The 21,670-nt window shown below is 44.6% G+C and overlaps 1 protein-coding gene and 1 pseudogene across 3 annotated transcripts in view; one reads left to right on the forward strand and one right to left on the reverse strand.

Moving 5' to 3' along the window:
* HRH1 (histamine receptor H1) overlaps nt 1-7,887 on the reverse strand; it is an 84,102-nt gene extending 76,215 nt beyond the window's left edge. The window contains exon 1 of one of the 3 annotated variants that reach the window (XM_057554303.1): nt 7,795-7,887. The gene's annotated coding sequence lies outside the window, so the exon portion shown is untranslated. The remainder of the gene's footprint in view (nt 1-7,794) is intronic. The other 2 variants (XM_057554301.1, XM_057554302.1) reach the window with 2 other exon arrangements.
* LOC103008698 (store-operated calcium entry-associated regulatory factor-like) overlaps nt 4,129-21,670 on the forward strand; it is a 52,754-nt pseudogene continuing 35,212 nt past the window's right edge.

Genomic DNA, 21,670 nt, shown 5'->3' on the forward strand with positions numbered 1-21,670 from the left:
ATCTTAACCTCGGAGATCTTCAACAAAGTAGCATGCAGCACACCCTCAGGGAGCCTCCAGTTTAATTTGAGAGAACATCTTTACACAAAAACACTCATCACACAAGGTGGGTCACAAATTAATGTATAGGATTAATACAGTTTCAAAAATTTTAAATCCAGTGGGATTTACTTTGAAACCTGACAAAATGACCCCCAATTTCTTGGGGAAAAAGAAATCCATGTAAGATAGTTATTTATTCATTGGTTTGTTTAATAAACACTTCTGAGTTGCCAGGCTCTGCTGTCAATGCTTTTCAAATATTAATTCTTTCAAACCTCATGACTCATTTAATACTCAGAACAATCCTGTAAGTTAATACAGTCACTAACCCCACTTCCTAATCAAGGGAATCAAGGCAAAGACAAGGTGGATGGCCTGCCTGAGACACACTGCAAAGTGGTGGAGCCAAGATCCAAACCTACGTCGTCTGGCCCTGGAACCTTTGCTCTTTGCCGTAAACTGAATTTACAAGTATCATTTACACAATTGAATTGATATGTACAATTACATTTTGTCTCTTTGTCTCTTTCTACCTGACATGAACTTGCTTTCAGAAGGTCTGACTTAAATGCAAAATTCATGGTTTCCCCCAAATTTTCTGTGGGGAGCCCTTGAGAGGCTCTTGGAAAAGTTAGACCGTCATCCTCCAGGGAGGCGGAAACTAGCTCCATCAGGGGCCCATTAGGCTCCGCAGGGTGGACGTGCCATACGAACAGCCAGATGCTTCGGGCAAAGGAAAGAAAACAGGCTTCCACTGGGGGCCAGCATCAACGGTCACGCCGGCAGACACTCGGGATCACACGTGTGCGATGGCGATGGAACTGGGCTTCACTTGCACTGCCGGAGAGGGCCAGCGGGACGGATTTATTTAGTGATGATTCTCTCCAACAACAGAGAAAAGCCATCTAGTAAATAAATGAAGTTCTCCTAAAAGAATAAACCGAGTGAGAACTGCCTAGGAAGTCTGAAAGAAAGAAAAAAAAGAGAGAAATAGAAGGGGAAAGCAGATGCGTTTGGGAGCTGTTAACATTTATGCTCCGCAGAGAATCCCCTGAGCAGCATGGCACAGACCTTTATTATAATTACTTTATTATAATTACTCTCCTCCACCTGCGTGCCGCCCAGCCAGCGTCTGCCCTGGTCCTGCCATGACCCTGTCTGATGCTCGGCCACCCGAATCAGCAGAAACTTCAACACCTGAACAGCTTGAAAGGAGACCCGTTGCTGAGGAGTGGGTGTCCAGGTTGCAAACCCTGAAATAGAAAACCACATGAATGGTGCTCCCTGGAGTTGTACGGGGCTGCAGCTCTGCCTCTGAAGATGCAGAGCAACTGAGGATCTGATGCAGGTGGCAGAGGCAAGAAAACGAAGAGCGAGCCAGTAGATGGGATGGGGACAACTAGAGAAATATGTGAAAAGAGAACTGAGTGAGACCTTCATCTTACACCCAAACCCAGACAGGTTAGACATCGATAATTTACTGTGAAAGATGAAACTATTAAAACAATTCACAACTAGAAACCTTGTCTTCCTAGTCTGAATAATGGGGGTAAGAGTAGCTACCTCATGGCCTTGTTATGGAGATTAAGAGAGATGATCCAAATTAGCACAGGGCCTTGCATTTTAGTCAAAGAGGATTGAGGGATGATTCAGCTGAGAAACTTGCCCAAATCTAGCCACCCCGGGGGTCAGAGGGAAATGGCTGGAGGGGTGTGGCCCCAGGTCATAATCTGGGGATTTCAGGCAAACTGATATCACAGAGGGGGAAAGAGGACGTGTGCATGGATGGAGTCAAGTCCCTTCATCGCGGGCACCGGAGAGTAGTAATTCACAGCGTACACTGTCTGCAGACGCAGCAATTTTAGAAGCAGGAGGAGACAGGTACCAGGCTTTCACCCTGGGCTGAACTTCCTTCATCTGGGATCCTTGGCTGGAAGAACCCTACCCAGAGCCCAAGGCGGGCTCTCCCCACAGCACTCAGGACAGCTGGGTTCACAGACTCTGCCCACTTCCCCCTGAGGCAGCCCGAGCATCTCCCTGTTGGAAAGTTCTGCCTTGGACTGAGCTGAAACCAGCTGTCCTCCCCACCCTGCACTTACCTTCCACCCAGTGGGGGTCCTACTGGTCCATTCTACCAAACTCTCAACAAGAACAACACCCAGCTTACATAATCTCTTCTAGAGAACCAAGGAAATGGGAACACAGCTCACCTTGTTTTATGAGGCCAGCATAACAGTGATACCAAAGTCTGACAAGTAAACACCAAAAAGGAAAATGGCCAGTGAATCTCACTGATGAACTCATGATGTTAAAGTCCTCAGCAAAAAGGTGATGAGAAATAGCCCAGCAAAAAAGATGCAACAGGACAACCCAAGTTGGGTTTATTCCAGAAATGCAAAAATCAATGTAGTTCACCATGTTAACAGATTGAAAAAGAAAAATCACGACCATCTGAGCAGAAGCAGGAAAAACATCTACTTCCATTTATGACTAAAAAGAAAAGAAACTCCGCAAACTGGGAATAGAAAGGAGCTTCTTTACTCTGGTAAAGATTATCTACCAAGGAAATTCCCTGGCCGTCCAGTGGCTAGGGCTCGGCGCTTTCACTGCCGGGACCTGGATTCAATCCCTGGTCAGGGAACTAAGATCTCACAAGATTATCTGCCAAAACCCTAGATAAACATTATACCTAACTGTCAAATGTAGACAGCTCTTCCATGAGAGAGAGAGAGAGAGAGAGAGAGAGAGAGAAACCCCAAAGGGAAGAAAGGATTGGAAAGGAAGAAACAAAACTTATTTGCACCTCCTATAATTGTATACACAGTATCTCCAAAATAATCTACAAATACATTTTTTTTGAATTAGAGAGTTTAGCAAGATTTCTGGATACAAAATCAATCTGCAAAATGCAAAAACATTTCTCCAAAAAGCAACCAACATAGCATAATTTTAAAAAATATATATGTGTAGATAGATATAGATATACCATTTAAAATAGCATATAAAATATCAAATAACTAGGAATATATCTAACAAAAGATGTGCAAGACCACCAAGGGACATTAGGACACTGGATCTAAACTGTATCCTAAATAATGAAGAGAGATACCATGTTCATGGAAGTCTAAATACTGCACCTTCCACCCCCAAGGGGCAATAGAGAGCTCAGCAGGAACACCTGGCAGATCAGAGTAACCTGGGCTTATATTCTACCTCCTGTTGCTTCTAAAATGTGTGACTGTTGTGTTCGACCAAGCCCTCTGAACCCCAGTTTCCTCACCTGTAAAACATAGATAGCCATTCCTGTCTAGTTGTGAGGAGTCAATAGATAATAAAGCACTTTGTGGGGGGAGGAGAGGGATAAATTTGGAATTTGGGATTAACAGAAACACACTACTATACATAAAATAAAGAACAAGGACTTAACAGGAAACTATATTCAATACCTGTTTTATATATATATATATATGACTGAATCACTATGCTGTACACCTGAAACATTGTAAATCAACTATACTTAAAAAAAAAAAAAAAAAGAAAGAAAGCACTTTGCAGAGTGTTGTATAAAAACAGGGATTCTTATGACTAGCATTTTTGCCCCTTGTTGGTCTAAGGGTAGGGAAAAAGCTCTCTCTCCCAGATTAGGCCAGCTGTGTCTTTGCTTTTGCTCATCAACTTGTCATCTAAAGGTACTGTTGAGTGCTTATTCTGTATACAACATTTTTTCATTCAGTGCTCACAGCAACCTATAAGGCGCGTGCTATGTTAGCCCCATTTTACAGATGAGAAAGCTGAGGCTCAAACAAGCAACTTGTCATTCATATATTCATTCATTCATTAGACATTCATGAGCCCCTTCTATGTACCAAGAGCTGTGAATACCCTGGTGAGTAAGATGGACATGGTCCCTGCTCTTTTAGAACTGATAGTCGAAGTGGGAAGATAGACAAAAATCATACCACAACTAACAAGCTGGCAGAACTAAGATTCAAACTCAGGTCTGCTGGACATGAGAATCCATGCTTTTAACCACCCCCGAGGTGCCTTCCTCAACTTCCTCTGTTCCATCCTCTCTGTTGTGATGCAATGGTTTCTAACGTCCACTCTGCTGGCAGCAGCAAGTTTCAATGGGTCTTGCCATCCAAGGTGCTGCACAAATTGAGAGCTGTCAGCTTCGATCCTGGCCCATGTGATTCTCATGCATTATCACTGCAGAATTACAGCAGGGAAGATGAACGCATAAAGAGGAGAGGCATCCTGTACCCGCCTCCCCCCAGCATCAGCAGCATTGTTCCCAATGAGTGTGCGCCTGAGTCCTCTGCCACCAGTAACGGCAGAAGTGAGTCACTCATAAGTAAGATACAGGAGCTTTATTATAATTACATCCCGAGATTCAGAAATGCTCAGCGTCACTGTGAAAGGGAGGGCAGCAGGTGACTGGGCTTGAACGATCCTCTGCCAGGTATGTCTTTCAGATAAAACGTCTTGGATCAGGAGCAATTACAGCTAATGCCCAGCCTGAATGCTAATGAGAATTACTTACAATTGCTTGTAATTCTTTGCAATTTATACTACCTGCTTTTTTCCTTTTCTTTTCCACCCTGGCATTAACCCTGAGAAACAGACACTAGAACATATGATTAATGGCCATTTTGCAGATGAGGAAATTGATGCTCAAGGTCACTCAGCTCAAAGGGCCAGGGCTGGGGTTCTAATCCTGAACTTTTTTTACTACACCATTCTGTCTTTAAGGGGGAAAAAACCCCAGAACTCTGGATATGTCTTCTCCACCAGGAAGGTGCACAAAATATCAATCTGAAAGGCAGCTGGGGTGGCGTGTTCTGCTGACGTGTTTGCCTTGGTGAGGACAGGGCAGACCTTATGAAATGAACTTCACACCTACCTTCTGCCCTCCCACAACCATCAAGAGGCCCACACTTGTCCCTGAGAAATGACCACGAACCTGAGCAGAAAGATAAGAAGAATCCTTCTCGTGCCCCACAAGCCAGAAAACTGTCCCAAATCCATGCCCCTCAGAAACATGCCAGAGCATCAAGTTCAAGCTGCAGTGTGAAGGAGTGAGGTTTGCCGCAACAGTGGTAATCATGGTAATGCCCAGCATTTGCTGAGTACCTCATAGAGCACCAGAAGTTTTAAATAAGTTTGCACTGGGACTTGAGGTTTTAGGCTATTTAAAGCTTGAGCCTACACTAAGACTTCTTACATTACATCTAACACTAGACTACTCGCACTTCATAGACGAAAAAGCAAGAGTCTTAAGGAAGGCAGGCAGGCAGCTCGCAGGTGGCAGAGCCAGGTTACCAAGCTGGGTCTGTCTGACCTTAACAGTAACAACAGTGACAACTAACATTTAAATAGCATTTTTATATACTGCCTCATAAAAGTGTATTGTATCTAGGTGCTTTATGTGCATGAACACAATTAGTTCTCTCACCAACCCAGTGAGGAATGTGCTAGGAATACTCCCATCCTAAAAATGGAACAGAGAGGTGTAGCAACCTGCTCAAGGCCACAGGGCCCATAAGTGACAGTGCTGGGATCTGAGCCAGCTCCAGAATCCACACTTTTGATCTCTTTGCCATGTCTCCTCTTTGTTATAGAAAGGCCACACCATTTCCACCAGGCACTCCTGGACTGTAAAAAGGAAAGCACAAACAGGAACGTGGAATTCTGAGAGAGTCCGAGGAAAGGAAGTTCAGATACAAGTTCTTCCTACCTCGGACAGTCAGCCAAGGGGGGAGCACTCCCAGCCCAGCGCTGTCCAAACTCCTCTGGGCTGCAGGGGCTTGGAGGCAGCTCCCGCCTCCACCCAGCTCTGAAATCCTGTTCAGGCAGTGCTGAGCCATCTCCACCATCTATCCTGGAGGGATTCTCTCTGACACATGAAAATGGTATCAGGCTTCCCTACAGACTTTCCCTCCATCAGGGGAAATACCTCTTGAGACAGCAGGGTAGCCTCAGGCTTCCATGTGAGGGTCCAACCAGCCCTGGGTCAGATTAGGGAATTTACGTGGGGCTGTCAGGGATTCCTGTTGAGTGATAACCACTCAGCAGCAGGCCTCCTACACGACACCTATCACAGAGAAAGGAGAGCCGTGCAGGGGCATCAGGGACCCTGTTGCCTGGCATCTCTCTCTTTTCACCTTTGCTGCTGCCAGTCACAAGCAGGAGGGACCTAAGGTCCCATCTACAGCCTGAGTGTCACTGACAATCTGGAAGGAGTCAAGGAAGACCTGTGTTCAAATCCCAACTCCTCCACGGACCAGGTGGGCAACCCCAGGCAAGCTATTTAACCTCTCTGAGCCTCAAAAGACAATCTGTTCAACGAGTCTAGTAATAATAGTGCCCACTTTGCAAGGCTGCTGTGAAAACTAAGTGGGATAATGCATAATGATACTATGACAGGTCCATTCTCTCTCTCTCCCAGTCTCTGTTGGTCCCTGCCTGACTCCAAGATTAAAGCTAAGATTGGGGCATTCAAGACCTCCCTATCAGATCCCCAGCTCTGCTCTCCTTCATGCTCTGCAGACACACTCCATCTGTGCTCCCGTCACAGCGACTTAGCCCCCATCATGGAATGAGTGCCCCAAGTACCTTCCGGCCGGGGACCTGGTTCACATAGTACTTACCCCCAGCACCATTCCTTCATCAGCGGGTTCCCGGCCTGAGGTGGGAGCCCCCTGCCGGAGGATAGCGACCCTGCCTGGAGCATCTCTGCATTACCAGCTCCCAGGCGGAGCGGACACCTCAGAGAGATTAAGGGATTGGGGTGGGGTCTCTTTGGGGGGCGGGGGGCGGGGAGGGGAGAGTCACCCAGAGAAGGAAAGAGGTTTCCGTGAAGAACTGCTGCGCTCCAGCTCCTGACTTCCTTGGCTCCTTCCAGAAAAATTGAGAGTAACTTCTGAAATTTGGCTCTCACCTGAAAGGGCAGCCCAACGGGCTTCTGCCACCAGAATCCACTCCCTGAAAGTAAGGGCCACTCATCTTTCCAAAGGATCCTCCGTGAGGCACAATGAGGAGGTGGTGGTCCGCCCTGGGTTTGCAGCCATGCTGTAGGAGCGTGGGCAGTGGTCTCCACACTTCCCACACCAGACCCCTGGTGACGCTGAACCTGGGGCTTGCCCGCATGTGATTAAGTGGTTTGGGTCAGGCTGACTCGGGTTCAAAATCCTGGCTCTCTCCTTAACTCGGTGGTGCTCCTGGTCACAACTTTCCCTCTCTGAGCTTCTTTCCTTCTCTGTAAAATGGGTATAATAATGCCGGTTCATCAAGTTAAAGGGAGAACCGAAAGAGATCACGGATACCCAGTGCCTGGCACATTCAACGCACTCAAGAGATGGGCTCGTACTGTGGGGAACATCAAACTCAGAGCCTAGGGCAGCTCTGGGAAAAATGGAGACTCGCCCTCCCCTGTCGGAGCCGGAGGCAGACGCCTGGGGCGCGCACGGTGGTGAACCCAGGCAAAGCCACAGGTGTGTGCGCGTCGGGGCGGGGGCCAGAGCTGGGTATCAGACAGGGTGCCGCGGAGCCAGCCGCGCTCCGGGACCCTACCCGCGCCGCCCACGGTCGCCAAGGCCCCGGAGCGCGCCCACCCCACGCCGGCGGCTCCAGGAGCTCTGCGGCTCCGTGGGGATGCCCAGACCCAAGCCCGGCCACGCACAGCCTCGCCCCGCAGCCGCGGCCGCACTCCAGCCCCTGCCCGCGCCCTGCCCGCGCTCCGCCCCGACTCACCGGCGCCGGCTCCCGGGAAAGTTTGGCGGCGAGGCGGCCGCGGCAGCCAGGCTACTCGGTGCTCGGCGACGGCGGCGGGGGCGCCGAGGGAGCGGACCCGGAGGCGGGGCGCGGTAGGAGGAGTCGCGCCGAGGGGCGCCAGCCCGGAAGGCGGGAGGGAGGCGGAGACCTGGGCCCCCGGGCCCGCAGTGCCCCCGCCTCCCGCTCTGTGCTCCTAGGCCACCCCCTCTCCGCGCACGCTGGAAGGGGAGCGAGGGGGCGCCACAGGCTCGGACCCCTTCTCCCACACCTGCCCCAGGGTCAAAGCTGCTCCCGCAGAGCGCCCCGGCCTCCGGCTCTGCATGGTGCGGAGGTTCCTCGGGTCTGGAGGGAGAGGTTGAAAGCAGGGTCAGAACCCTGGCGAGAACGTCCTCCCCGCCACACACACACACCTGAGGGCAGACAGAAATAGATGAGTCAAACTAAAGAAGCAGAGAGAGAGAGAGAGAGAGAGAGAGTCACAGATGCGATGAACCACAGCCCGACTGACAAAGACATCTAGTGACACCCCACTTCTCCGTGTCCCTGCCAGAGAGGCCAAACTAGGAAAAGACAGACAAAGCCAGGCAAAGACCGGGATTGACAGATAGGCACCCTCCCCCTAGAGCTTCCACGGGGAACTAGAGAGACCCCCAAGGTCTAGAACCCCACACCCCTCCCCTGTTTCTCCCCAGCCGCTCAAATGAGCTCGTTTCAAAATTCAGTGTGTTCCAATTAGCATCCTGAAGTCTAAGGATGGGGGTGTGGTTTTTTTGTAGGTCTCCTCTGCCCCTGACTCTAGGAGCCTGAGAATTCTTACTGGCTGCCTTCATTTCCAGAGCTGGGGAAGAGAAGTAGATTTTCCCCTGTCCTCAGCGCCAGGAAAACTCCACTGGAACCGCTCAACTGTTATCTTATCTCAACACTCCAAAAGAGACACTCAAACTGAGTGGGAGAGGTGGGTGTTTGAGAAGGAGGGAGGGAATTCCCTGGCGGTCCAGCGGTTAGGACTCCCTGCTTTCACTGCAGGGGGCACGGGTTTGATCTCTGGTCTGGGAACTGAGATCCCACATGGCCCGCCTCGCGTCCAAAAAAAAAACAAAACAAAAAGAAGAAGGAGGGAACTGGGAGGGGTGGCTGTGTGTGGGTTTGGGGATATTTCATTTCATGGGGGTATCTTAGCCTCTTCTGAGTAGAGGAAAATTCCACTCAGTGGTGGTGAAATGGTGTAGAGCCAGTTTGAGGCCCAGCTTCATGAGCTGTGTATGGTACGAGTGATCTCTCTTTCCCGCCTCAGTGTCCACATCTGTAAAACGAGGGTTAATTAAAACAGCTGCCATTGTGCCATGCACTTTTCTAAATGCTGCAGGTGCTTACTCATTTAATCCTCACAACACCCTGAAAAGGCAGGAACTATTATTATCACTATTTTGCAGAGAAGAAAACTGGGGTACAGAGAGGTTAAGTAACTTACTCAAGGTCACACAGGAGAACTGGGAATCCAACCTCTGCAGCCTGGCTACAAGTTCCAAAGTCGTAATTAGTGTACTGTAATCTTCAACTTGATGGGGCTGCTGGTAAGTTCCATGAGGTCATTTATGTAAAGGACTTAGCAAGTGCTCCATAAATGGTAGCTGACAGACCACTAAGCCTGTCTACAAGGTGGGGATTAAAGGGCTGATGGTAATGCCCAGAAACAGGAGACTTTGGATTATGGATAACTGACAGACCATGTTACTATCCTGGGCCCCAGCTCTGACTTTCATGAATCTGAGAGGCAAAGGATTCCCCATTTGGTCCTCTGACCAGCCCCCTGTGCATGAGCATAACCCCACAACCAGGACTCACCCTGAATCCACAGTAAGCCCCCTCCCATTCCCTGGTGAGTCTCCAGGGCCCCCATATTTTACACCTTACCAGACTGATACACCCTTTGGAACTGAGTTAGCACTTGTGGTAGCAACTGTTATAAGCTTTTTAAATTTCTTAAAATTTTTAAAATTTTATTTATTTTTTTATACAGCAGGTTATTAGTTATCCATTTTATACATATTAGTGTATATATGTCAATCCCAATCTCCCAATTCATCACATACACACACCCCCTCCCCCCCCCCCGCCGCTTTCCCCCCTTGGTGACCATACGTTTGTTCTCTATATCTATGTCTCAATTTCTGCTCTGCAAACCAGTTCATCTGTACGATTTTTCTAGGTTCCACATATATGCGTTAATATACGATATTTGTTTTTCTCTTTCTGACTTATTTCACTTTGCATGACAGTCTCTAGATTCATCCACGTCTCAACAAATGACCCAATTTCGTTCCTTTTTACGGTTGAGTAATATTCCATTGTATATATGTACCATATCTTCTTTATCCATTCGTCTGTTGATGGGCATTTAGGTTGCTTCCATGACCTGGTTATTGTAAACAGTGCTGCAATGAACACTGGGGTGCATGTGTCTTTTTGAATTATGGTTTTCTCTGGGTATATGCCCAGTAGTGGGATTGCTGAGTCATATGGTAATTCTACTTTTAGTTTTTTAAGGAACCTCCATACTGTTCTCCATAGTGGCTGTATCCATTTACATCCCCACCAACAGTGCAAGAGGGTTCCCTTTTCTCCACACCCTCTCCAGCATTTGTTGTTTGTAGATTTTATGATGATGCCCATTCTAAGTGGTGTGAGATGATACCGCACTGTAGTTTTGATTTGCATTTCTCTAATAATTAGTGATGTTGAGCAGCTTTTCATGTGTTTCTTGGCCATCTGTATGTCCTCTTTGGAGAAATGTCTATTTAGGTCTTCTGCCCATTTTTGGATTGGGTTGCTTGGTTTTTTTAATATTGAGTTGCATGAGCTATTTATATATTTTGGAGATTAATGCTTTGTCTGTTGATTCGTTTGCAAATATTTTCTCCCATTCTGAGGGTTGTCTTTTCGTCTTATTTATGGTTTCCTTTGCTTTGCAAAAGCTTTTAAGTTTCATTAGGTCCCATTTGTTTCTTTTTGTTTTTATTTCCATTACTCTAGGAGGTGGATCAAAAAAGATCTTGCTGTGATTTATGTCAAAGAGTGTTCTTCCTATGTTTTCCTCTAAGAGTTTTACAGTGTCTGATCTTGCATTTAGGTCTGTAATCCATTTTGAGTTTATTTTTGTGTATGGTGTTAGGGAGTGTTCTAAGTTCATTCTTTTACATGGAGCTGTCCAGTTTTCCCAGCACCACTTATTGAAGAGACTGTCTTTTCTCCATTGTATATTTTTGCCTCCTTTGTCATAGATTAGTTGACCATAAGTGTGTGGGTTTATCTCTGGGCTTTCTATCCTGTTCCATTGATCTATATTTCGGTTTTTGTACCAGTGGCATATTGTCTTGATTACTGTAGCTTTGTAGTATAGTCTGAAGTCAGGGAGTCTGATTCCTCCAGCTCCATTTTTTTCCCTGAAGACTGCTTTAGCTATTCGAGGTATTTTGTGTCTCCATACAAATTTTAAGAGTTTTTGTTCTAGTTCTGTAAAAACTGCCATTGGTAATTTGATAGGAATTGCATTGAATCTGTAGATTGCTTTGGGTGGTATAGTCATTTTCACAATATTGATTCTTCCAATCCAAGAACATGGTATGTCTCTCCATCTGTTCGTATCATCTTTAATTTCTTTCATCAGTGTCATAGTTTTCTGCATACAGGTCTTTGGTTTCCCTAGGTAGGTTTACTCCTAGGTATTTTATTCTTTTTGTTGCAATGGTAAATGGGAGTGTTTCCTTAATTTCTCTTTCAGATTCTTCATCATTAGTGTATAGGAATGCAAGAGATTTCTGTGCATTCATTTTGTATCCTGCAACTTTACCAAATTCATTGATTAGCTCTAGTTAGTTTTCTGGTGGCATCTTTAGGATTCTCTATGTATAGCATCATGTCATCTGCAAACAGTGACAGTTTTACTTCTTCTTTTCCAATTTGTATTCCTTTTATTTCTTTTTCTTCTCTGATTGCCGTGGCTAGGACTTCCAAAACTATGTTGAATAACAGTGGGTGAGAGTGGACATCCTTGTCTTGTTCCAGATCTTAGAAGAAATGCTTTCAGTTTTTCACAATTGAGAATGATGTTTGCTGTGGGTTTGTCATATATGGCCTTTATTATGTTGAGGTAGGTTCCCTCTGTGCCCACCTTCTGGAGAGTTTTTATCATAAATGGGTGTTGAATTTTGTCAAAAGCTTTTTCTGCATCTATTGAGATGATCATATGGTTTTTATCTTCAATTTGTTAATATGGTGTATCACATTGATTGACTTGCGTACACTGAAGAATCCTTGCATCCCTGGGATAAATCCCACTTGCTCATGGTGTATGATCCTTTTAATGTGTTGTTGGATTCTGTTTGCTAGTATTTTGTTGAGGATTTTTGCATCGATATTCATCAGTGATATTGGTCTGTAATTTTCTTTTTTTGTAGTATCTTTGTCTGGTTTTGGTATCAGGGTGATGGTGGCCTCATAGAATGAGTTTGGGAGTGTTCCTTCCTCTGCAATTTTTTGGAAGAATTTGAGAAGGATGGGTGTTAGCTCTTCTCTAAATGTTTGATAGAATTCGCCTGTGAAGCCATCTGGTCCTGGACTTTTGTTTGTTGGAAGATTGTTAATCACAGTTTCAATTTCATTAATTGTGATTGGTCTGTTCATATTTTCTATTTATTCCTGGTTCAGTCTTGGAAGGTTATACCTTTCTAAGAATTTGTCCATTTCTTCCAGGTTGTCCATTTTATTGGCATAGAGTTGCTTGTAGTAGTCTCTTAGGATGCTTTGTATTTCTGCCGTGTCTGTCGTAACTTCTCCTTTTTCATTTCTAATTTTATTGATTTGAGTCCTCTCCCTCTTTTTCTTGATGAGTCTAATCATTTATCAATTTTGTTTATCTTCTCAAAGAACCAGCTTTTAGTTTTATTGATCTTTGCTATTGTTTTCTTTGTTTCTATTTCATTTATTTCTGCTCTGATCTTTATGATTTCTTTCCTTCGACTATCTTTGGGTTTTGTATCTTCTTCTTTCTCTAGTTCCTTTAGGTGTAAGGTGAGATTGTTTATTTGAGATTTTTCTTGTTTATTGAGGTAGGCTTGTATTGCTACAAACGTCCCTCTTAGAACTGTTTTTGCTGCATCCCATAGGTTTTGGATCATCGTATTTTCATTGTCATTTGTCTCTAGGTATTTTCTGATTTCCTCTTTGATTTCTTCAGCGATCTCTTGGTTATTTAGTAACGTATTGTTTAGCCTCCACGTGTTTGTGTTTTTTACGTTTTTTTCCCTGTAACTGATTTCTAATCTCATAGTGTTATGGTCAGAAAAGATGCTTGATATGATTTCAATTTTCTTAAATTTACTGAGGCTTGATTTGTGACCCAAGATGTGATCTATCCTGGAGAATGTTCTGTGCGCACTTGAGAAGAAAGTGTAATCTGCTGTTTCTGGATGGAATGTCCTATAAATATCAATTAAATCTATCTGGTCTATCTATGTCATTTAAAGCTTGTGTTTCCTTATTAATTTTCTGTTTGGATGATCTGTCCATTGGTGTAAGTGAGGTGTCAAAGTCCCCCACTATTATTGTGTTACTGTCGATTTCCTCTTTTATAGCTGTTAGCAGTTGCCTTATGTATTGAGGTGCCCCTATGTTGGGTGCATATATATTTATAATTGTTATATCTTCTTCTTGGATCGATCCCTTGATCATTACGTATTGTCCTTCCTTGTCTCTTGTAACATTCTTTATTTTAAAGTCTATTTTATCTGATATGAGTATTGCTACTCCAGCTTTCTTCTGATTTCCATTTGCATGGAATATCTTTTTCCATCCCCTCACTTTCAGTCTGTATGTGTCCCTAGGTCTGAATTGGGTCTCTTGTATGTAGACAGCATATATATGGGTCTTGGTTTTGTATCCATTCACCGAGCCTGTGTCTTTTGGTTGGAGCATTTAATCCATTCACGTTTAAGGTAATTATCAATATGTATGTTCCTATTACCATTTTCTTAATTGTTTCGGGTTTGTTTTTGTAGGTCCTTTTCTTCTCTTGTCTTTCCCACTTTGAGAAATTCCTTTAGCATTTGTTGTAGAGCTGGTTTGGTGGTGCTGAATTCTCTTAGCTTTTGCTTGTCTGTAAAGCTTTTGATTTCTCCATCGAATCTGAATGAGATCCTTGCTGGGTAGAGTAATCTTGGTTGTATGTTCTTCCCTTTCATCACTTTAAATATGTCATGCCACTCCCTTCTGGCTTGTAGAGTTTCTGCTGAGAAATCAGCTGGTAACCTTATGGGAGTTCGCTTGTATGTTATTTGTCGTTTTTCCCTTGCTGCTTTCAATAATTTTTCTTTGTCTTTAATTTTTGCCAATTTGATTACTATGTGTCTCGGCGTGTTTCTCCTTGGGTTTATCCTGTATGGGACTCTCTGCGCTTCCTGGACTTGAGTGGCTATTTCCTCTCCCATGTTAGGGAAGTTTTCAACTATAATCTCTTCAAATATTTTCTCGGGTCCTTTCTCTCTCTCTTCTCCTTCTGGGACCCCTACAATGTGAATGTTGTTGCATTTAAATGTTGTCCCAGAAGTCTCTTAGGCTGTCTTCACTTCTTTTCATTCTTTTTTCTTTATTCCGTTCCACAGTAGTGAATTCCACCATTCTGTCTTCCAGGTCACTTATTCGTTCTTCTGCCTCAGTTATTCTGCTATTGATTCCTTCTAGTGGATTTTTCATTTCACTTATTGTATTGTTCATCTCTGTTTGTTTGTTCTTTAGTTCTTCTAGGTCTTTGTTAAACATTTCTTGCATCTTCTTGATCTTTGCCTCCATTCTTTTTCCGAGGTCCTGGATCATCTACACTATCATTATTCTGAATTCTTTTTCTGGAAGGTTGCCTATCTCCACTTCATTTAGTTGTTTTTCTGGGGTTTTATCTTGTTCCTTCATCTGGTACATAGCCCTCTGCCTTTTCATCTTGTCTTTCTGTGAATGTGGTTTTTGTTCCACAGGCTGCAGGATTGTAGTTCTTCTTGCTTCTGCTGTCTGCCCTCTGGTGGATGAGGCTATCTAAGAGGTTTGTGCAAGTTTCCTGATGGGAGGGACTGGTGGTGGGTAGAGAGAGGTGTTGCTCTGGTGGGCAGAGCTCAGTAAAACTTTAATCCGTTTGCTGCTGATGGGTGGGGCTGGGTTCCCTCCCTGTTGGTTGTTTGGCCTGAGGCGACCCAACACTGGAGCCTACCCAGGCTCTTTGGTGGGGCTAATGGTGGACTCTGGGAAGGCTCACACCAAGGAGTACTTCCCAGACTTCTGCTGCCAGTGTCCTTATCCTCACGGTGAGACAAAGCCACCCCCTGCCTCTGCAGGAGACCCTCCAACACTAGCCAGTAGGTCTGGTTCAGTCTCCTGTGGGGTCACTGCTCCTTCCTCTGGGTCCTGATGCACACACTACTTTGTGTGTGCCCGCCAAGAGGGGAGTCTCTGTTTCCCCCAGTCCTGGCGAAGTCCTGCAGTCAAATCCCGCTAGCCTTCCAAGTCTGATTCTCTAGGAATTCCTCCGCCTGTTGCCGGACCCTCAGGTTGGGAAGCCTGACGTGGGGCTCAGAACCTTCACTCCAGTGGGTGGGCTTCTGTGGTATAAGTGTTCTCCAGTTTGTGAGTCACCCACCCAGCAGTTACGGGATTTGATTGTATTGTGATTGCACCCCTCCTACTGTCTCACTGTGGCTTCTCCTTTGTCTTTGGATGTGGGGTATCTTTTTTGGTGAGTTCCAGTGTCTTCCTGTCAATGATTGTTCAGCAGGTAGTTGCGATTCCAGTGCTCTTGCAAGAAGGAGTGAGAGCACATCCTTCTACTCCGCCATCTTGAACCAATCACAACTGTTATATAAACTCTTGAGGAAATGCATTTCTGCTCTCTACATCTGATAGGAGTGAAGGGGGAAAAATACCTCGGAAATGGCTGGGTCTATATCCATCCCCTCTCTCCTTTCTGCAACTCAGCAAAGGCTTGATTATTTGGAATTCCTCTCCAAAGTTTCACTTCCTGGGCTGGTTTTAGGCCTGCTAAGTCCATAGTGATCAGCATTTTTAGAAACATCAGCATTTGAGAAACAGTATGTCAGACATTATTTGAAGCCCCTGGTGACCAGGGTATGTGTTGTTTTCTTGTGCCATTTGAAACTGATGTATCATGAGATAACTCAGGCCATATCCTGGGTGTGTGGGGTGGAGAGGGAGTAGCCAACTTACTAAGAATATACAGACAGCAGAAGAAAAATGGTTAGCCCTTTTGTCAGACTTACTCTGTGTCAGGCTATTCTAAGAGTGTTACATAATCTAATTTATCTGCTCACAACAATCCCATGAGGTAGCTACTATTATCATCCTATTTTGCAGATGAGAAAACTGAGGCACAAAGAGATGAGGAGACTTGTTCAGAGAATACAGCCAGTGAGTCACTTCAAGATCAGACAGGTAGGAAGCAGCTGAACCGGGTCTGGAACCTGGATCAGTCTGGCTCCACAAGCCTATTCCTACTTCTGTGGTTTGTGAAAGAAAACTAAAAAGGGGGAACCACTTGAGCCCCTGCGTAGAGACTAGAGGTACGGATTAAAAAGAAGTAGAGATAAATTACAAGTTTGGGATTAACATATACACACCATTATATATAAAATAGGTAAAAAACAAGGACCTACTGTATAGCACAGGGAACTATACGCAATATCCTGTAATAACTTATAATGGAAAAGAATCTGAAAAAGAATATATGTATAATGAATCACTTTGCTCTACACTTGAAACTAATACAACATTGTAAGTTAATTATACTTTAATTTAAAAAAGAAGTAGATTAAAAATATCTACTCTGCTACTTGTTAGTTCTCTGCTTACTTTGCTTCTCTGAGCCTCAGTTTCCTCACCTGTAAATGAGAATAATAACGCCTATGCCACGTCCAGGATTTTAGTGATGATCTTTTGGTTGCAGGGTACATTAAACCCACTTATAACTAGCTTTAGCCAAAAGGGGCTTTAAACTGAAAACTGCAGGAAGTCATTCTGGATTCAGACACAGTCCATGTCAGAAGCTTAAGGGAAGTTGTCATAAATCTGTATCCCTCTATCTCTTGACTGTTTGCTTTTGTATCAGTTTTATTAGCAGGCTGGGTCTCTCCACAGGGACGCAGAAATGGCCAGTTAAGCAATCGCAAGCCAAGAGATCACTTCCTTCCCCAAACCTCCAGCAAAAATCCTAGGGTTGACTCCCATTGGCCTGGCTTGGGTCACATGCCCAGCCCTGAAACCATCCTGGTTGCTCTGATTGGCCAAACCTGAGTCACATGCTTACAACTGGAGGGGGGGGGTCAGCCCCTCCCAAGTCACAAGGACTAGAAGTGGGTAAGGGATGGTTTTGTAAAAGAAAATCAGGGTGCTATTAGCAAAACAACAGGGCATCGGTGCTGGACAGGCACAGATGTCTACTTCCTCACAGAGCCATTGTGTGTTAAATTCTCTTATGTGTGCAAAGTATTTGGCTCTGGTGGGTGCTCAGGAACTGAGTCCCTCCATTCTTTCCTCTCCTCTAAGAAACAGTATACACATCCCACCAAATCTAGGCCAACTGCTTCCTTGTTCACGTGGGGAAACTAAGAAGGTCCAGAGAAGGGAGGGGACTTGCCCAAGGTGACCCAGCAACCAGCCACAGAACCCAGCTGATCAGTCATAGAATCTGTGTCTTTTGACCTGAAACAAATCTCAGTTAAAGTCTTAGCTGAGAACACTGAGAACCCCTACTAACCAAGGGAGCTGTCTTCTCATTTGCACAGGGGAGACTGGAAAACTGCAAAGCGCTTAAGGCCCAGAGGAAATGATGCCACTCACACTGGGCTCCAACTGTGCACCACGCTGTGGACTGGCAGATCTGGCAGAGTGCCAGTCCAGCTCCCCACCCATCACATTAGGAATCTGGCCACTTCCTCAGGAGACTGCGCTCTGGAGGCTGAGAGACCCAAGTGGGCATTTTTCATACGCCTGCCCAAAGTAGGCAAGATGGCCCTTCCCTTGTTTACTTTCCTGGTTAGTTTGTGAGAGCAGCTGTGCCTCCTTCAGGGCTAAAGTGGACCAAGTAGCAAGCATGTGATTTAGAGTTGTCAAAATTGATCCTTTCAACTTGACCCTTGACTCAGTTCTAGAGTTTCTGGCCTTGGGCAGGTAGTCTAACGTCTCCACTCTAAATTAATTAGACTGGCATGCTGTGAAGCTCTCTGTGTCAAGGAATGTGAGCAAGAATGGCACACATCAAGCCGGAATGACAAGACTGCTCCCTCCATCCCCCCTCAAGTAAAGCACATCGGTTTTGTGTACACACTGCTGCAGGGAGTGTACCTTGCTACAGGCTTCCTGGAGGGTAATTTGGAGCCAGATGTTGAGAGCTTTAAAAATGTTCAGACTATTATTCCATAGTCTAAGCATGTTTCCTGAGAAAATAATCATGGCTATCACCAAGATATGCATAAAGATGTTCATCGCAGGATTGCATATAATAGTAAAAGACTGAAAAGAATCCAGATGTCTAACCATAGGGGATTGGTCAAATAAATTATGGTACATCGATAGAGTGAGCTATTACACAGATAAGATCATATTAGAGAATACAGAATTATGTGAAAAGTGATTATAATATGAATGTTAAAGGAGCAAGTTATAAGTGACTAGGTATGCATAAACTCATTTTGTGAAAAAATATACATATTTATGTATTAAAGAGCTTAAAGTGCCGTATCAGGGATAGATGGGAAGGAGAGAAAAATTTGTGGGTGCTTTCGGTTTTCACTTATCTGTATGTTTTCTAACATTTCATTAATAAATTTGTATTACTTTGTTAATTAGGAAAAATGCCCAGTAATTTTTATAAAAGGGTTTGTGTTGGTTTCCTTTTTAAAAAGCACTTTCACTTATTAAAAGATCACAATCAGAAGTGAGGTTAAATTGATATCTCTCTCCCCCTCTCTCTCTCTCTCTCTCTCTCTGTTTCTCTATCTCTGGCTAGGACGTGTGGAGAGGAATGGGGAACTGAAGGCTGGAAGAGCAGCAACAGCTACAGAGCAATACGGTGCAAGAAGGGGTTGCACCAGGAGGCTGTATCCATTTGCTGTATGACCCTGGGCAAGTCACTCAACATCTCTGGGCCTCAGTTGCTACCGCCACAAAATGAAGTGTTTGGTTACATTATCTCTGGAGTTCTTTCCAATGCGGAAATTCTAGTATGGATAAGTTCTGTGACCTCCAGTGAACGTTCATATATGCTCCAGGGGAACATGTAATGGCCCAGAAATGTGTTCAGCATAAATTATTTTTGTCTCTCCAGCCCTGTGAGACTGTGGAAAACTCTGCTTGGCCTCTCTGTGGCTTAGCATCTGCTTTCTGCTCAGTCTCTCCATCCAGCTACTTTGAAATTGGCAAATTCATGGAAAAGCACCTAGAATATCGGGCTCACCTCCACGTGTTTCTCTTACTCTGGGATCTTGATCCCTCAAGTCCTGGCTTCCTGGATAGCTCTTTGAAGCCTTCTAACAGATTTTATTTTTCTTTTCAACAATTTTATCTAGGTTTTCTAGTTGTTTATTGAGAGGATTGATCTCTACAAGCTAGTATGTCATGGACAGAAGCACAAATCACTTCATATGTTAGTAAGTGAAACAGCTGTTTATAGAATGGTATGTACAGTGGGTTCTATTTATATGCAAAGTATATATATGTGTTTATACAGAAGAATCAAGAGAAAGAACAAAAGCTATACACAGTACCTAACTGGCAAGGTTTTCATTTTTTAACATAAATATTTCCAATTTTATATAACGAACACTGAGTATGTCCAAACTGGGATTGACTTTTGAGGTCATTTATACCCATTTTGAAAATGAGGAAATCGAGGACAAGAACATTTAAATTTATTTCATTTTAACAATTACTGGAGGCTTGCTGTGGGCAGAGAACCATACAAGGGGAATCAGGACTTCCAAAAAAATGTAATACCTAGTTACCTATTCCTCCATTAGAAGTGTCTCCAATGTGTGCTAGACTTTGGGATATGAGGATGCAGATGACAAGAATCTGCCCTCAAGAAATTCTAGCTGTGGAGATAGATATTCAAATAAACCATCCCAGATATGATGTGATAAATGCTAAACTGATGATATGGCAGAGATTGATTTTCTTCTTAATAGCCGTTCTCTCAACATCCAACTAAAAGACTGTATTTCCCAGCATCCCTTGTAGTGAGTTGTGGTCATGTGACAAAATTTTGGTCCATGAGATGTAAGGGGAAATGTTGTGGGGGTTTCTGGGAAGTCTTTTTAAAGGGAACAGCCAATCTCCTTTTCTCTTCTCTGCTACTTGGAATGTAGATGCAATGGCTGGAGCTTTAGTAACCCTTTTGACCTACACTGTCACCTTGTGAAGGGATCCCAATACTAGGATGATGGAACAGATAAAATAGCCTTAGTCACCAACACAATGGAGCTGCTCTATCAGCCCTGGATAATGTATCTTTATGCTTATTTTACATAAGAAAGAAACAAATTTCTTATGCCACTATTATTTAGGATTTTCTCTTACATGCAGATAAACAAAATCCTTACTTATACAAATCCTAAAAATAAAGTGTTATGGGAGCAAAGGAGTGAAGGAGGGAAGAATGAATATTTCCATTCTTGAGCATCAAGGAAGTCAGGGTAGGTGTGGAGGTTGTGAAGAGTTCACCAGTGAGATGGGCAGGGATTAAAGAGGAAGAGTGGACCATGCAGGGAGCACGGGCACAGGGCTGGGAATGGGCACAGGGGTGTTGGAATCATGCAGCCTGGATTCAAATCCCATCACAATCACGTCAGTGCTCTATGCCTCAGTTTCCCCATCTGTAAAATGGGGGTAATAATAGCGTCAGCCTCATCGGCTTGTAGTGAGGATTACATGAGTTAATATCTGTAAAGTGCCTGGTGCCTGGTGAGTGCTCAGTAAATTCTGGCTGTTAATGCGCTTATCTGCAAAATGGGATAATCATAGTCTGACCTCTTATGGCAGCCAATGTGGATAACATAGCACAGGGCTTTACCCATAGTAGGTGCTCAGCCGCGTAGCCCTCTTTCTTTCCTTGCCCTCAGGGAGCTTACAATCAATATTTAACAAATTTTCACCAAGCCCCTACTCTGGGCCAGGAGGTCGCTGATTCCAGGATGAATCAGACCTTATCCCTGACCTCCAGTTACTCACAGTCTCAAGGAGAGGAAAGGAATATAAAGAGGCAAGCATAATACCATGTGGAAAGTGCAACAGTGGTCCAAGTTCAGTCCATGAGCTCAGGTGAGCAAGAAAGTTAACTTTATTTTGGTTAAACGAGCTCAGTCTCTGCTATGATCTCCCATATTGGGTGGGAAACCTTAATCTCAGGAGAGTTGAGATTTTCCTGTTTCTCTGGGGGTGGTGTCTCCGTTCTAGGGATCTTGTGGGGAGCATCTGGGGTGCATCGTCACTTATCCACGCTGACATCTGTTGAGACATCTTTATTCCTATCTGAGAAGGGGTCACCCACCCACGCAGGCCACTGCTAAGTTGTCCCTTGTTCTGAAGTCTCATCCCCTCTCTCAGCTGCTTCCAGGGCCCTTCCAAGTGCACAGGAACCATTGCTCAGCTCCCATGGCCCCCAGGGCACAGGGAACTCTGTTAGACATATGAGATTCTTCTGCCCAGCCACACACAGCCATTTTTCTACTAAAGAGTCTGCCTAGGAGAAGAGCACAGGTCCTTTCCACATTTAATTTCCTTGAACTTATCTGGGGATTCTGTG

Source organism: Balaenoptera acutorostrata, chromosome 10 (genome assembly GCF_949987535.1).
Source record: "Balaenoptera acutorostrata chromosome 10, mBalAcu1.1, whole genome shotgun sequence".
Lineage (NCBI taxonomy): Eukaryota > Metazoa > Chordata > Mammalia > Artiodactyla > Balaenopteridae > Balaenoptera > Balaenoptera acutorostrata.